The sequence below is a fragment of the Panulirus ornatus genome, chromosome 19, assembly GCF_036320965.1.
Source record: "Panulirus ornatus isolate Po-2019 chromosome 19, ASM3632096v1, whole genome shotgun sequence".
Taxonomy (NCBI): Eukaryota; Metazoa; Arthropoda; class Malacostraca; order Decapoda; family Palinuridae; genus Panulirus; species Panulirus ornatus.
This window is the reverse complement of record NC_092242.1, coordinates 69,546,131-69,562,924: the sequence shown is the minus strand read 5'-3', so window position 1 is coordinate 69,562,924 and position 16,794 is coordinate 69,546,131. Positions and strand designations below refer to the sequence as shown.

At 40.7% G+C, this 16,794-nt stretch overlaps 1 protein-coding gene across 11 annotated transcripts in view; it reads right to left on the bottom strand.

Annotated features, from left to right (window-relative positions):
• The window catches only part of LOC139755660 (FMRFamide receptor-like), a 786,605-nt gene that overhangs the window by 696,065 nt on the left and 73,746 nt on the right, over positions 1–16,794 (bottom strand). For 8 of the 11 annotated variants that reach the window (XM_071674303.1, XM_071674305.1, XM_071674296.1 and 5 more), the window contains one exon: positions 8,039–8,097. The exons of the other annotated variants lie outside the window; for them this stretch is intronic. The gene's annotated coding sequence lies outside the window, so the exon portion shown is untranslated. The remainder of the gene's footprint in view (positions 1–8,038; positions 8,098–16,794) is intronic. 11 annotated transcript variants of the gene reach the window in all.

The following is a 16,794-nucleotide window of genomic DNA, read 5'->3' as shown; positions in this document are numbered from 1 at the left end:
CCATAACAGTGTTCCATTAATCACCTGCAAGTAATTACTTACATGTAATTACCACCGTTGCCTTTATAGGCAACCTTTACCTATTGTTTGTATTGAATCTGTTTCGTGTGAAATGTTATCTGTCTGTGTATATACAGCTATCTGTCTATCTATCTATCTATCTACACACACACACACACACACACACACACACACACACACACACACACACACAAATATATATATATATATATATATATATATATATATATATATATATATTTATCTATTTAATTATTATTTTGCTTTGTCGCTGTCTCCCGCGTTTGCGAGGTAGCGCAAGGAAACAGACGAAAGAAATGGCCAAACCCACCCCCATACACATGTATGTACATACACGTCCACACACGCAAATATACATACCTATACATCTCAATGTACACATATATATACACACACAGACACATACATATATACACATGCACACAATTCACACTGTCTGCCTTTATTCATTCCCATCGCCACCTCGCCACACATGGAATAACATCCCCCTCCCCCTCATGTGTGCGAAGAAACGCTAGGAAAAGACAACAAAGGCCCCATTCGTTCACACTCAGTCTCTAGCTGTCACATATATATATATATATATATATATATATATATATATGTATATATATATATATATATATATATATATATATATATATATATATATATATATATATATATATATATATATGTATATGTATATATATATATATATATATATATATATATATATATATATATATATATATATATATATATGTATATTTATGTATATATATGTATATATATATGTATATATATATGTATATATATATATATATATATATATATATATATATATATATATATATATATATATATATATATATATATGTATATACTTTGTCGCTGTCTCCCGCGTTCGCGAGGTAGCGCAATGAAACAGACGAAAGAATGGCCCAACCAACCCACATACACTTGTATATACATACATGTCCACACACGCACATATAAATACCTATACATTTCAACGTATGCATATATATATACATACACAGACATATACATATATACATGTACATAATTCATACTTGCTGCCTTTATTCATTCCCGTCGCCACCCCGCCACACATGAAATGACAACCCCCTCCCTCCGCATGTGCGCGAGGTAGCGCAAGGAAAAGACAACAAAGGCCACATTCGTTCACACTCAGTCTCCAGCTGTCATGTGTAATGCACCGAAACCACAGCTCCCTTTCCACATCCAGGCCCCACAAAACTTTCCATGATTTACCCAAGACGCTTCACATGCCCTGGTTCAATCCATTGACAGCACGTCGACCCCGAAATACCACATCGTTCCAATTCACTCTATTCCTTGCTCGCCTTACACTCTTCTGCATGTTCAGGCCACGATCGCTCAAAATCTTTTTCACTCCATCCTTCCACCTCCAATTTGGTCTCCCACTTCTCCTCGTTCCTTCCACCTCTGACACATATATCCTCTTTGTCAATCTTTCCTCATTCATTCTCTCCATGTGACCAAACCATTTCAAAACACCCTCCTCTGCTCTCTCAATCACACTCTTTTTATTACCACACGTCTCTCTTACCCTTTCATTACTTACTCGATCAAACCACCTCACACCACAAATTGTCCTCAAACATCTCATTTCCAACACATCCATCCTCCTCCGCACAACTCTATCTACAGCCCATGCCTTGCAACCATATAGCATTGTTGGAACCACTATTCCTTCAAACATGCCCATTTATATATATATATATATATATATATATATATATATATATATATATATATATATATATATATATATATATATATATACTTGACGCAGTGAGACAGACTGACATGAGGAAGGTCATGAAGAATTGACCCTCAAAGGGTTCCTTAAACGTTTCCACGTTTTTTGCTCAGTCAGAACCACACTCGACACAGTGATACAAGATGAGGAAGATGGAGGGTGGAACTCCCATCTAATTTCATATTCGGTGCCTGCAGAGTCAAGTGATATTACTTGCATTAAACACTGCTGGTGTTTCAGGGGGACTGAGGACGTTTCTCCTCGTGTCAACGAGGAACGACACTGGATGATTCCGACTGCGTAACATGAGTAGTATTGAGTCAGTATCCTTCCTGTGCAGTCGAAGCTGCCGAGGATGTCTCGGTAGACTGAAGGGCCTGATTTCATCTTAATGATGTGGTTGATACTCGGACGGGGAAGAAAAAGAGCCATGCAAGCTACAGCAAATGCGTGTAAACTATGTTTACAAGAAGGATCCCTTTTGAGCCTGGAAATTCTCTATTTCTCTCTTTAACTTTCTTCTCATTTATCATCTCAACCATCCGGATATCATTATCTTTATTATCGTTGTAATCATTACCAGCTTCATCGCCCAGATAGCCTTTAACGCCTCCACCATATCTCCAAAGTCAACACGTAAAGTACGTTTCCAAATTTCGCTCAGACTTCATCCAATTATCACACTACAGTACAGCGAGAGGTGTCAGAGACCAAAAATAATGTTGTATTAATTATGTAAACAGCTGTATAAATTTTACGAATTTACGGAATAAAAGTGTTCGTCACCCGCTCTCCTAGGCCGGCCTTTGACCCGACACCTGCAAGTCAGGTCAGTGGTGCTAAAGGTGTACCGTTACATGTACCAATTTCGAGTGTGTGTACGGCTGTTATCCACTATTAACTTTGATCAACATATTTTAGATAAAATATAGTTAAAGAAGCTGTTAAAAAGCAAAACCAGAAGTTAACACAACTGAAGGAGAAAAAGAAATGAGGAATCAGTTCAAGAATCATGATCGAAGTCTTGAGATGAAAGAGGAACTTTGAGAAAGCAGAAATATGAATGCAATTTCATTGTTGTGGACGGGATTCAGATGGTACATAATCAGAGGAGAGATGGTTGAGTGATAATTTGATAAAAACGCTCCAATACAACAAAGGCTTTATCAATATCCATCTAAGCCGCTATTCAACGCTAGACTTCACTGATTTCACTCGCAAAAATGGATATAAACTCGTGAAAAACATTGTACTTCAAATGAGGCGAAACAATTTTGCTTTAAGATGATTATCCACATTTGGAAATATTTAATAGTTAGTTAGAGTGGTTGAAAATAGGACCAAAGACACGATTAACAGTAGGCAACACAAGTACTGTATTTCGCCTCAAACCCACCGCAGGCGTTACAGTCGCCTCCTCTGTTACATGCAGAATTTACATGCTAGAGAGAGAGAGAGAGAGAGAGAGAAGAGCATTCACTTACTGTGTGTTGTAAATGTTTAGGACGTGAAAGCATTCACGGACAAATATTATTAAAGCTTTTGATTAGTCGCTGACCAGCTGATCACGTTGCATCAAGTTGTGTCATTGCAGGGAAAGTCAGAGTAATAGTTACCAAACATGACAACAGCTTTTGGTGTCGACATTATACATAACAAACGGACAATTGATCATTGTTAATGTAGCGATGAAACAAACTTTCTCTAACCTTGATCGAAGCAAAGGTCAACACCTGTGACACATAAACATGCTGAAGAATAATGATAATTATGATAATGATAATGATGATAAGATAATGACAGTGATTATGATAATAATAATAATAATAATAATAATAATAATTATATATATATATATATATATATATATATATATATATATATATATATATATATATATATATATATATATATATATATATATATATATATACTTCCCACGTATTCCCTGCGTGTCGAAGAAGGCGACTAAAAGGGGAGGGAGCGGGGGGCTGGAAATCCTCCCTCCCGTTTTAATTTTTCCAAGAGAAGGACAGAGAAGGGGTCAAGTGTGGATATTCCCTCTAAGGCTCAGTCCTCTGTTCTCAGCGCCGACTCGCTATGCGGGAGATGGTGAATATGTATGAAAATAATAGTAATAATAATAATGATAATAATTATAATAATAATAATAATAATAATAATAATAATATTATTATTATTAATAATAATAATAATGATAATAATAATAATAATAATAATAATAATAATAATAATAATAATAATATTATTAATAATAATAATAATGATAATAATAATGATAAACTGGTTCCTGATGTGTTACAGATTCTTTACTTTTCCTTTGATTTTTCCTGAGAGATTTTACCCCTATTCATGATTTTTACTGTTGGAGGTATATGATAATTCGGCAAGGGAGATATAGTTTATGTGCTTAGTGTGATTACATAAACTAGAGATAGATAGGTAGATAGATAGATAGATAGATAGATAGAGAGAGAGAGAGAGAGAGAGAGAGAGAGAGAGAGAGAGAGAGAGAGAGAGAGAGAGAGAGAGAGAGAGAGAGAGAGAGAGAGAGCTGATGGGTCGCACTGAGAACAATATGTGAAAATGATTGGATAAAGGAGTTCATATCAACCAACTTTGCCCCGAAAGACGATCCAACACAGACCCCCTAGCCAGCATCAAAATCACAGACGGGTCACAGTGTTCTGAAATCGTCCCATCTCGAAGGGATAATGGCCTCGTTCCGTCTTGACAGTAACGACCCTTGGCTTCCCCATTATTTCGTCGCCCCCGCACTCTGACCTACCCTGATGAAGGAGCGACCAACCAGCAGTTATTCCTTCATAAAATGCGAGTGAATTTCTCGTCGAGTCATTTGCTCAGACGAAAACGTTAAGCTGATAATGAGCAGTGGGTAGGTCATGGCTGGATCGTGATCGAGTCGTGCTCCACCAGCCGCTTGTGTCGTCCTTTATCTTGCTGTGTGTGTGTGTGTGTGTGTGTGTGTGTGTGTGTGTGTGTGTGTGTGTGTGTGTGTGTGTGTGTGTGTGTGTGTGTACCAACGTCCCAGCGTCGGACCTGGACGCCTTATTGAATGGTGGTGTCTTTTTTCCATTCAGATGATGGCGTCTTCAACCAGTGGTCATCACCAGTGACAGCTCTTTGCCTTGCCTGTCCTTATTCTGCCAGCAAGTGAATTACTTTGGAAATGAAAGCGTGAATAAATCCTTGACGAAATTTTCATAAATATTTTGAGTTTTTTTCTCTCGCTTTTCAAGATCGAGCGTTAATCTGTGTCGTTAAACCTCCACTTAAAGCCATTATTTTTTTTCTCTTTCTCCCGCCACCCATGTGACTTAAGTACATTAGCTGAAATAATTTTCCTGTTGAAATTATCAAAGTTTTCTGAAAAGAGGTAAGGTTGATGGTCGCACTAGCAGTCATCTAGTGTAATTAGATAACGAAAGAAACGAACAGAACAACACGGAGGTAGAAATGGGACAAACCTAGAAGAGAATGTGAATGAGGTACATGGGGGCAGGGAAGTGATCAAGAGAGGGGAGACACGAGTGAAAGATGAGGGGAGACAAGATTGGAAGATGGCAGAGGAGTGATTAATGGAGGGGAGACGCGAGTGACATGAGGGGAGACAAGGGTGGAGGGTCCCAAAGGAGTGATTAAGAGAGGGGACACCCAAGTAGCAGATGAGAGGAGACAGTCTAGATGAGTGGCAAGGGGGTGATTAGGAGAGACCCCGAGTGATAGACGAGGGGAGACAAGGTTTAAGGGTGGCGGGCGTGTGACCAAGCAGTGGAGACCTGAGTAGCATGAGGGGAGACATGAGTAACCTTAGGGGAAACATGGGTAATGTGAGCAGAGACATGAGCAACATGAGGAGAGACAGGAGTAAATGGAGGTGAGGAGATAAGAAAGGGAAGACCCGTATGAAAGATAAGGGAGGACAAGGACAAGAAAGAGGGCTATGATACAGGAAAATCATGAGAAGAAAAGAGGAGGAAAGGGAAGGAAACTGTAGAAGGGGAGTAAAGAAGCAGCATCGTTAAAACGGAAGAAGAGGATTAATAGGATAATTTTAAAGAAATATGACTCTTAGGTGAACAACCTTAGGAAGCATGGTAATATGCCGGGTAGTGAGCGTGTGTACGGCTGTGTGAGACAGACGATCGGTGAGATGGAACATGTCCTTGATGCAGTTGGTACATAGAGCCGGAATTTGGATGGAGTGAAGATAATGGTACAGAAAGGAGTAAGAGATAAACGGGAGATATGAAAGAGCGAAGATGAGGGAAGATGAAGAACCTGGGAATTAGTAAAATGAACATGGCTGGTATGGAGATGAGAGTGAGAGGTTAAGAATGGAACAGAGTTTGGAGGTGTGGACCAGGGGCGTTACTCTAAATATCCTCACATTCTACGAGTAGGAACAGAAGGAGCTAAGGCGAGGAATTTTCCTTAAAGGTTCAGCCGTCTGTCTGGTCCTAACTCTACCTCAGTAAGGACGAGAGGGCAAGAATTCAGAAAAATGGAATCCACATAATCCCCTGGATAACAGAGTATCAATATTTCATTTCTCCACGTGTCGCAGAAATCCCTGTGTCGAAATTTCCATCTGGGAATCGCATGCAATGACATAATTCGTCTAAAAGCTGAACTCTAAAGATGTCAGCTCGATTAATGGCCTTCATATTGTCACTGAGGTGAGGAAGAATCTTTTCCTTTAATTTTATTCTTGACGAATTCTTAACTTTTTCTTTGACTTATATATTCTCTAAACATTTTTTTCGACTCTCCCAGTTGTCAAAATTCCGTTCAGTCAAATGCGTTTACGGTCTGTGTAGTAGAGTTAAGTCGATGAAACTACCTTTGCAGGAACTTTTGCCTTTCGGCTCTTTTTTCATCTCTGTTTATTTAAAAAAAAAAAAAAAAAAAGCTGGGATGCTTCCTCTACGATATGTCAAGTGGAGAAGTCCTTAGTCCTTTGAGCAGAAAGTTGCGACCCTTTGGGCATGATGATGTGGCCTTTAACATCACCTTTAAAAATCAGATCAAGACCCCTTCATAATGCCTAATGGTCGCACGTCGTAAGCAAATGTCATACCGTCTTGCTCAAGACCTTGAAGTCTACATTAATTTCATACCGTGGAGAGAGTGAGTCAACACCTCACGTCCCTGGCTAGCCTATGACAGTCTTCACAAATCTGGTCAAGTCTCTGCGAGTCATACAAACGAAAGTAGATTATCATCTAGTCCTAGTCCGCAGGGAGGAACAGACGACCTTGAAGTGTAACAAATTGAATCGGTCTTGCCTCTGGATGGAGACGTGCGCCTGATACTTAAGGTTATGAGGGCAGCAGGTTACTCTCGTCATTACGATATATTCGCGGACATTAGAAATCATCAGCGTCCACAACAAACCGCGATTTACGACAGTATATTTGTAACACTCCAGGCATGATTGGTGTGGGTGTCAGGGTGGGAGAGGAAGGTGCTATATCTCCCGGAGTGTGATGTAGGGGTGAGGGTGTAATGCCTCCCAGTGTGTAGATAGGGGAGACTTGCTGTGAGGAGTAGCTGGAATGTTTGTGACCGTCTGCCCTCCTTTCTTCCTCCATCTGCTGACACACACACACACACACACACACACACACACACACACACACACACACACACACACACACTTCACACCTGATGACATACACACTGGTCTCCACACTTGCTGACACACATTGCTCTCCACACTTGCTGACACACCTTGTTCCCCACACTTGACACACACACACACACACACACACACACACTACTCATCACACCTAACACACACACACACACACACACACACACACACACATACTGCTTTGTACACCTGACATACAATCATGCATACACTCTACAACTCTAAACCCTGCCGGAGATGTGTTCGTTCGCTCAGCCAGACACCACAGCAGTGGGAAATAAAAGACTTCCCGTGTTCTTTTAAAGATTGACCTCCCGAGAGACCTCCTGAGTGACCTTCTGAGTGACCTCCCTGACTAATACACCCAAACATAAACGGTTCAGCCCCCCCCCCCCCCCCCACACACACACGTGTTTACTTAGAAAGTTCTCATGTTCGACTACTTCTCTAAGTCAATCACGTCACTTGGTCGCAACACTGTTACCAACCTCATGCTTAAGGCAACTTACCTCTGATACACTGCTACCACCGGCCAGCTCTGATGTCATGGTTTCCCTCTGTCACTAACCTGTAGGCAAGAGGAAATAACGTTTGAATAATGACGAAGGCAGAAAGAAAGGATCTGTTACACAGTCTACGCTGTTGTCCTGAAGTGGGTAAGTCGTGACGGTTAACACACACACACACACACACACACACACACGCACACAGTCTGAGGGGAAAGTTATATAAGGATGACGTAAGGATGAGCGAGGGTTTGAATGACACTCTCAAAAGTGTTTCTACAGTGGAAGACACTATAGCCTCAACATCAGTGTGATGAAGAGGGGAGAGGACATTAAAAAAAACTGAAATATTAAGAATAGACACAAGCAAATACTAGAGAGCTTTTACCTCCCAAAAGGCTCATGGTCGTAATGAAATTCCATGGTATGTGTTGAAGATGTATATACGTAGATACGCTTGACGAGCCGCAGGAAATGTTCAAGATGTCGACGGAATAAGACAGAGGGCTAAGAGACTGGAAGACGTCATACCTGTCCATTAAGAAAGGAGACCGGGAGGAGGTGCTGAACTACAATCCAGTCTCGGTAATGAGAGGTGTATAAGAGGCTAGTGAAGGTAATCAGAAAGTAAATGGATGACTTCCTGCATGGAAGAAATTACATGAGAGACAGCATGGTGGAAGGGAAAGGAGATCATAAGTAGCGAACCTCATACTTCTGCTCTGTCGTAGACAAAAGAGGAGGCTGTGTGGATAATCTGCATCTGGACTGCTGAAGAGCATCTGACACTGTGCCACAAAGAAGGCTAATAAAGAGACTCGACCTTCCAGAAGGCATAAGGGACAGACTACTTCTATAGAGAAAAAGGACGCACTGAGTTGTAAAATAATCTTGAGAGATGACATCGTCCCTAACCTGTTGCCAGAGTCTCACGTTAGAAGAATAGTAAAGGGGAAAATGTGAGTGCTGGCAAATATTAAAATAGAGATCAAATATTGGGATAAGGAAATATTCAGGAAGCCGTCCACATCCTACATTAGGCCAAAACTAGAATATGCTTCTCAAGTTTGGTCACAACACTTAAAGAAGCAGTAAAAACTAATAGAGCAGGTCCAGAGGAAAGCAGAAATTATAGATGGTACCTGAATTAAGAAAGAAAAAATACATGGAAAGGCTTGATAAAAAAATTTTAATTTTTGAATTAGCTTGATGGCGTAGACAGCGAAGAATTCTTCGAAAGATGCAGATATAGAAAAATCAGAGGCTATTGACACGAAAATAAGCAAGAAAAGATGTAGAGAAATACTTTTGATATATGAGTAGTGGAAAAATGGAATAAACTTAGCTATGAGACACTAAATGTGGAAGGAATGCAAAAGTTTAAATATGAGATGGGGCTCCTCGAGCGTAAGACTCTCTCCATGTACACTACAAATACGTAATTGCTCACACAAACTCACTCTCTCACGAGCCAAGCATCTCAGGGGCCTAAGTTTTAATCCTCGACAATACAACCGGCTCACAACTAACCCCAGCTGCTCCTTGCTGTTTTATCGTAATGGGATATTAAGATTCTTACGGTGTCAGCATTAATGTACAGCCGTCATTTTAAAGATAAAACTTACGACGGTGATCAAATCTCCCATATGGCGTTTACAAGTCTCAAGCTTTAAACTGTAGCTGTGTATTAAGCTATAGCTTAATAACATTGCTATATCGAAGTCCTGACAACCTTCTGTAATAAGATAATCATTATTAACGAATAAAACGAGAATCACCATTAACGAATAAAAAGATAACTTCTGTTATAAAGGGAGCGTAAATTCCCTCCGTCAGCGAAGGAAACCGTCCTGTCAATAAGAGGCGAAGCAAGGTGCCGGCGCTTCCTCGTGAGTGAACCATTTCTTAACCCTCCTCCTCCTCCCTCAGGCCTCAGCCACGGCATCCAAATTACTACCGCTGGATCAGGAGGAGGAGGAGGAGACTCGTCCAACTATTTCTCAAAGCCATTTACGGGTCCATCAGACGCAACCTCACTTTCCGTCGTGCCTTCATTAATGACGCCAGCTTTCGTATCGAAGCAAATCATATATATATATATATATATATATATATATATATATATATATATATATATATATATATATATATATATATATATATATATATATATATATATATCCTCTCTTCCTACACGTACACATGCCTTACATCCTCGATAAAAACTTTTCACTGCTTCTAACAACTTGCCTCCCACACCATATATTCTTAATACCTTCCACAGAGCATCTCTATCAACTCTATCATATGCCTTCTCCAGATCCATAATTGCTACATACAAATCCATTTCCTTTTCTAAGTATTTCTCACATACATTCTTCAAAGCAAACACCTGATCCACACATCCTCTACCACTTCTGAAACCACACTGCTCTTCCCCAATCTGATGCTCTGTACATGCCTTCACCCTCTCAATCAATATCCTCCCATATAATTTACCAGGAATACTCAACAAACTTATACCTCTGTAATTTGAGCACTCACTCTTATCCCCTTTGCCTTTGTACAATGGCACTATGCACGCATTCCGCCAATCCTCAGGCACCTCACCATGAGTCATACATACATTAAATAACCTTACCAACCAGTCAACAATACAGTCACCCCCTTTTTTAATAAATTCCACTGCAATACCATCCAAACCCGCTGCCTTGCCGGCTTTCATCTTCCGCAAAGCTTTACCTACCTCTTCTCTGTTTACCAAATCATTTTCCCTAACCCTCTCACTTTGCACACCACCTCGACCAAAACACCCTATATCTGCCACTCTATCATCAAACACATTCAACAAACCTTCAAAATACTCACTCCATCTCCTTCTCACATCACCACTACTTGTTATCACCTCCCCATTTGCGCCCTTCACTTAAGTTCCCATTTGCTCCCTTGTCTTACGCACTTTATTTACCTCCTTCCAGAACATCTTTTTATTCTCCCTAAAATTTAATGATACTCTCTCACCCCAACTCTCATTTGCCCTTTTTTTCACCTCTTGCACCTTTCTCTTGACCTCCTGTCTCTTTCTTTTATACGTCTCCCACTCAATTGCATTTTTTCCCTGCAAAAATCGTCCAAATGCCTCTCTCTTCTCTTTCACTAATACTCTTACTTCTTCATCCCACCACTCACTACCCTTTCTAATCAACCCACCTCCCACTCTTCTCATGCCACAAGCATCTTTTGCGCAATCGATCACTGATTCCCTAAATACATCCCATTCCTCCCCCACTCCCCTTACTTCCATTGTTCTCACCTTTTTCCATTCTGTACTCAGTCTCTCCTGGTACTTCCTCACACAAGTCTCCTTCCCAAGCTCACTCACTCTCACCACCCTCTTCACCCCAACATTGGTTCTCAGTGAATGTAGGTTTGCGGCAGGGGTGTGTGATGTCTCCATGGTTGTTTAATTTGTTTATGGATGGGGTTGTTAGGGAGGTGAATGCAAGAGTTTTGGAAAGAGCGGCAAGTATGAAGTCTGTTGGGGATGAGAGAGCTTGGGAAGTGAGTCAGTTGTTGTTTGCTGATGATACAGCGCTGGTGGTTGATTCATGTGAGAAACTGCAGAAGCTGGTGACTGAGTTTGGTAAAGTGTGTGAAAGAAGAAAGTTAAGAGTAAATGTGAATAAGGGCAAGGTTATTAGGTACAGTAGGGTTGAGGGTCAAGTCAATTGGGAGGTGAGTTTGAATGGAGAAAAACTGGAGGAAGTGAAGTGTTTTAGATATCTGGGAGTGGATCTGGCAGCGGATGGAACCATGGAAGCGGAAGTGGATCATAAGGTGGGGGAGGGGGCGAAAATTCTGGGAGCCTTGAAGAATGTGTGGAAGTCGAGAACATTATCTCGGAAAGCAAAAATGGGTATGTTTGAAGGAATAGTGGTTCCAACAATGTTGTATGGTTGCGAGGCGTGGGCTATGGATAGAGTTGTGCGCAGGAGGATGGATGTGCTGGAAATGAGATGTTTGAGTACAATGTGTGGTGTGAGGTGGTTTGATTGAGTAAGTAACGTAAGGGTAAGAGAGATGTGTGGAAATAAAAAGAGCGTGGTTGAGAGAGCAGAAGAGGGTGTTTTGAAATGGTTTGGGCACATGGAGAGAATGAGTGAGGAAAGATTGACCAAGAGGATATATGTGTCGGAGGTGGAGGGAACGAGGAGAAGAGGGAGACCAAATTGGAGGTGGAAAGATGGAGTGAAAGAGATTTTGTGTGATCGGGGCCTGAACATGCAGGAGGGTGAAAGGAGGGCAAGGAATAGAGTGAATTGGAGCGATGTGGTATACCGGGGTTGACGAGCTGTCAGTGGATTGAATCAGGGCATGTGAAGCGTCTGGGGTAAACCATGGAAAGCTGTGTAGGTATGTATATTTGCGTGTGTGGACGTATGTATATACATGTGTATGGGGGTGGGTTGGGCCATTTCTTTCGTCTGTTTCCTTGCGCTACCTCGCAAACGCGGGAGACAGCGACAAAGCAAAAAAAAAAAAAAAAAATATATATATATATATATATTTTTTTTTTTCTCTTTCATACTATTCGCCATTTCCCGCGTTAGCGAGGTAGCGTTAAGATCAGAGGAATGGGCCCTTGAGGGAGTATCCTCACCTGGCCCCCTTCTCTGCTCTGTGTGTGTGTGTGTGTGTGTGTGTGTGTGTGTGTGTGTGTGTGTGTGTGTGTATTCCTTTTCCTCTTGTAGGGAACTTTACTCGAGAGTCCTTCAGGAAGGGTTCGAGTGTGCTTCATGGGGCTGAGGCAATTAGGGTTCGTGGATGGGATACGCATTCATTGTGTTCGTCAATATGTTTGTGTGTGTGTGTGTGTGTGTGTGATGGCTCCTAACCAACGCAAATTTGTCGTGAGGAGTAAGCGAGGTCTCCGAGATTACTGAGGCCAACTCATCGTCGATGCCCGCGTGTGTGAGGGAAGACGGGGACCGTAATGGTTGTGTTTTTTAACCGTTCGGGATCTGGCTGAGTACCTGGCTGAGTGCTGCTCATACTAGGAAGGATCAGATGAGCAGAGATGGCCAAAAATAAAATGCAGAGGAATTTGAGAAGAGAGGAAAATATTAGAAGATCGATTGTGATTCTAATGTTGAACAGTATATGATACAACCATAAGATTGGTTGTCTATTTTCGAATCAATTTGTAAGCCCGTTTGTCTCTTTTTTGCTGTACACTGGGTTGCGGGTTTGAATAATGTACTTATAGATACACTCGCTAAGAGATCCACGTGATGCAGATTGAGTGCAACATGTTAATATGTGTTGTTTAAGAAAGTTAAAGTAATGCACTGGCGAGTGACTTGTGGAGTGGTCCGAGTTGAGGCCCTTGCTACGCGCATCTGATGAGTGTGTTGACTGATTGCACATCTGGATACGATGCTTGTATTTCATGTGGGTGTTGTATGTACGCAGCGCTGGTTGGGTGTGTTACTCTGTCTGTTATCTTGATTGTTGTGTTCATTTTGTGTGTCGAAAAAGTTTTACCTTGAAACATTTATCTTCAGCGAAAAATAACATTAGGAATTCTGATAAAAGTTGCTTTTCGCAAAAATATATTTACCGAGGCCGGCCTAATCTGCATACGTATATAAAATTGCATTTCAGATTTTCTAAGGGGAAACTTTCCGTTATACTTATGTTTATTCATTAATGTGAGTTTTAATCGTATTCTGCATGCGAGTGTCTCTGTATCTAATTCTTATACAAGTGGCACAGCGGTCTCTTCCTGGGCGAACAGAGTCTCTCTCTCTCTCTCTCTCTCTCTCTCTCTCTCTCTCTCTCTCTCTCTCTCTCTCTCTCTCTCTCTCTCTCTCTCTCTCTCTCTCATCATCGGACCGTAAGATGATCATTACCATCGTCTGGAGGATCCCTACAAGATTTCAAGTGTTGGGAAGGTGATAAAACATATGACAATTAACCCCCTCAGGCGCCATGCACACATCAACTTCATAAAGAGCCTAAGTAACAAGGTGTCTGAGTTTTGAATGCAGTGAAATCCCGCCTCTTGGCTCATGGGCCATATATGATGCGAGCATATGTGGTCTGAGAAATATTAGTAACTCTCCCGGCAAAAACTGGGAACTTTGAACCCAGCTTTGGACACTGGGTTTCTACAGTCGACAATCCAACCTTCAGATGATAGATGGCACGCCAGTGTGAACGACTGAAGGAATGAAAATAACATGACAGCTGCCCCCTTCTGTCTCATTTCTGCACTTGATTATGTGCCCGAAGTGTTTCTAAGTCCCACTCCGTCCCCTTACGTCAACAGCAGATCAACAGCTCGCCAGGCGCACCAGCAGTCAGCCAATATACAGGATGTGATTGAAATAATTTCCCTCAATAATTATCATATCTGTTGAGCTGCAAACGCCCGAGGGGAATTACCATCCGCAGCCCTGTTCAAACTTGTCCTTGGTTGGGAGGACGCACTCAAAACGATGGGCGTGAGAGGCGAAGACGACCCCCAAAATGCAAGAATTCTTAAACTTTACCTGATTTGGAAATGGCTTGGCCTGCGTGTGTTGTATGAAATGATCTTACTTTTGTTTAATCACATCTTTAGGTTTATAGAAATGACGGCATCCTGCGTCATCATTCATACGAGGATGATAAATATTCTTTACGACATTCTATAACATATATGTATATCATTCCTTTCTTCCTGTCGCTTTTAACGCTCATATCAAAAACAAAAATCTTTCATTTACGTCAGACGGGCTGCTGATGATCACAGATCGAATCTTCCACCACAACAAGGACCTCCTTTGATCAAGGACGGCGTGACATTTTACAGATGTCTGCTATAAAGGTAGATAGTAATGAGAGACTTCCATCGTCTGGCTTCTAGCCTCCAGCAGCAAGAATTGATGAGATACCCGCCGTCTCAACAACACACCAGGCGTCACTTTTACCACACGAGATATATCTTTTCCTTGTGCATTAGTGCCACTGCCACGTTCCAATATATATATATATATATATATATATATATATATATATATATATATATATATATATATATATATATATATATATTCCTGAGTCCACGTGAAAAATGAAACACGATAAGTAAATGTTGCCTTCAGCAACAGTAATACTGTAGAGAATATCTTAATCAACAACTCACCAGTGCCATGTAGAAATTGTGATAAGTTTTATGTTGGGCAGACTGGAAAGGATCCTTCTGTTAGACTTAAGCAACATGAATATAGTGTAAGAACAGGACAAGAATCAAATGCCTTGATTAATAACGTTAAAAACTACGATCATTGTATTGACTGGAGTAATGCCATCTCAGTTATTAACTCTAACTCCAGTACCACGAGAAATATCATTGAATCTTCTATAATTAAATACACAAAGATTTATAACCTTAATATTAGTAAAGGTCTGTACAAATTGGATAGCTTTATTGTTGATAAAATTTGTAAACAATTCCTCTTCTTGTCCACATGATAAGTTAATGATACACTCGTTGTCGGTCTTGGACAGTCACGTGTTTACCAAATGGCGTCCTAGCTACGTCTCTTCGTTGTATATCAGGTGACATATTTCTTTCGTGTATCTCTCCTGATGATGTGATTATTACACGAAAGTGCACTTCGGAACCTATCTTGTTTCATTTCCCCGTGCACTCATAGGAATATACTTGATCACGCGCAAAATTGTGATTCTTTCCAATATATATATATATATATATATATATATATATATATATATATATATATATATATATATATATATATATATATATATATATATCCCTGGGGATAGGGGAGAAAGAATACTTCTCACGCATTCCCTGCGTGTCGTAGAAGGCGACTAAAAGGGGAGGGAGCGGGAGGCTGGAAATCCTCCCCTCTCGTTTTTTTTTTTAATTTTCCAAAAGAAGGAACAGAGGGGGTCAGGTGAGGATATTCCAAAAAAGGACCAGTCCTCTGTTCCTAACGCTACCTCGCTAACGCGGGAAATGGCGAATAGTTTAAAAGAAAGAAAGAAAAAAAAAAAAAAAAAAAAAAAATATATATATATATATATATATATATATATATATATATATATATATATATATATATATATATATATATATATATATATATATATTGCACTCTCGGCAGAGACACATCGCACAAATCGCTCCAACAGGAGATGGTTAAAGTTAGCAAGACTGAATTTTTTCCCCGCCTAAAACGTTGCAAAGAATGAAAGAAATTGTGTTGCTCTTTGGGAGGAAGGAGAGGCTGTGGAGGTTTATAGGCGTGGGAGGATGGTTTAGCAAAGGCAATTTGGAGGAGGAGGAGGAAGAGGAGGAACAAGAAGAAGATAAGACGAATAAGAGGAATATATGGGGAAAAGGGTAAGAGTAGTGGTCGTCCAAGGAATGAAGGAAAAGGTGGAAACGGAAGTGAGGGTGAAACGATCTTAAAACACCGCACTTGATCCGATTGGCGCGGTGTCGACTTGACCTACCTAGCCAGCAGCAGCAGCATACATCTGTGCTGTTACTTGACATTAAAAGTGTAGTTCGTCTCTGTACATCATGCTGAGCCAGCATATGAGCCAGCATGGCTCACCCACAGGTGTGGACCTCCTATCATGTAGGGAGAGTACAACAAGGCTCGCCTTCCAGGCAGTAGAGAACGTACTACATCTGTCACAACAGACTCACCTAAGTGACGCTAGGTCAAAGTAATTTC